General features: G+C 44.0%; 1 protein-coding gene and 1 pseudogene across 1 annotated transcript in view; both read right to left on the minus strand.

Annotated features, from left to right (window-relative positions):
* The window catches only part of NEGR1 (neuronal growth regulator 1), a 1,017,459-nt gene that overhangs the window by 962,790 nt on the left and 53,085 nt on the right, over nucleotides 1-1,584 (minus strand). The window lies entirely within an intron of this gene.
* Nucleotides 1-1,584, minus strand: part of LOC105609899 (baculoviral IAP repeat-containing protein 2-like) — a 74,518-nt pseudogene that overhangs the window by 19,866 nt on the left and 53,068 nt on the right.

Raw genomic sequence — 1,584 nt, forward strand, 5'->3', positions numbered from 1 at the left:
GAAAACTAAGATCATGGCATCTGGTCCCATCACTTCGTGGCAGATAGATGGGGAAACAGTGGAAACAGTGTCAGACTTTATTATTTTGGGCTCCAAAATCACTGCAGATGGTGACTGCAGCCAAGAAATTAAAAGACGCTTACTCCTTGGAAGAAAAGCTATGACCAACCTACATAGCATATTCAAAACAGAGATATTACTTTGCCAACAAAGGTCCATCTAGTCAAGGCTATGGTTTTTCCAGTAGTCATCTATGGATGTGAGAGTGGACTCTGAAGAAAGCTGAGTGCTGAAGAATTGATGTTTTTTAACTGTGGTGTTCGAGAAGACTCTTGAGAGTCCCTTGGACTGCAAGGAGAGCCAACCAGTCCATTCTAAAGGAGATCAGCCCTGGGTGTTCACTGGAAAGACTGATGCTGAAGCTGAAACTCCAATACTTTGGCCACCTCATGCGAAGAGTTGACTCATTGGAAAAGACCCTGATGCTCAGAGGGATTGGGGGCAGGAAGAGAAGGGGACGACAGAGGATGAGATGCTGGATGGCATCACCGCCTTGATGGACATGAGTTTGAGTGAACTCCAGTAGTTGGTGATGGACAGGGAGCCCTGGGGTGCTGTGATTCACATGGTCGCAAAGGGTCGGACACGACTAAGTGACTGAACTGAACTGAACTGAACTGAATGGCAAATCATCTGATGCTATTTCCTCAGTTTGTCTTTCCTTTTCTTCCTCTTTTTCTTCTTCTCTTCTTTCATCTCCAGCAATAAGACATCCTGATACAATATCAATAACTGTTTTGCAACTTTCTCCAGTTGTTACGATTTTACTCTGAAGTGTCCGCTTTACCAGTCTTCTCTAAAACCCATTTCCAAGGCAGCGTTAACCACAGGTATATTCATCATGAATACAACATTTGAAGAACTTTCTCCTGGTCCAAAATGAACCATGGGTCAGCATTTTCAACTCCAGGAGTATTTGAAGTTCACAATAGCTCTTCATGAAGATGAAGATATCTAACTTGAATCTAATCCCTGCCCTTTCATGCGTATCAAGACCTCATACCTTGGAAACCACTATCTGTGTTCTACCCACGTGCCATCTCCATATTCCCAACATCTTAAGCCACCATCACAACAAAAGTACTTGACATTATCATTACGACCTACATGATAGAAACCAGCACTTGCAAGCTTCTCAGGCTGAACTGGTACAGTAGATGGCCCCACATAAATGTTCTCAGTCAAGCTGCATGTGTCTGCATGCTCAAATTTTAAATGCTGAACCTCTGCATTTCCAGAGAATTTCTAAAAATGGACAGTTGGAGAAAAGTCTCCAGGGCTCTAGCATAGCATCATCCTTTGGTTTCTAGTTATTTAGCATCTCACCACAGGCAAAACAGGCTACCCTATCTCCAGGTCCTATGTAATAAAAGCCTGCTGCTGCTGCTGATAAGTCACTTCAGTTGTGTCCGACTTTGTGCGACCCCATAGACAGCAGCCCACCAGGCTCCCCCATCCCTGGGATTCTCCAGGCAAGAATACTGGAGTGGGTTGCCATTTCCTTATCCAATATGTAATAAAAGC

This window comes from Ovis aries, chromosome 1 (genome assembly GCF_016772045.2).
Source record: "Ovis aries strain OAR_USU_Benz2616 breed Rambouillet chromosome 1, ARS-UI_Ramb_v3.0, whole genome shotgun sequence".
NCBI lineage: Eukaryota > Metazoa > Chordata > Mammalia > Artiodactyla > Bovidae > Ovis > Ovis aries.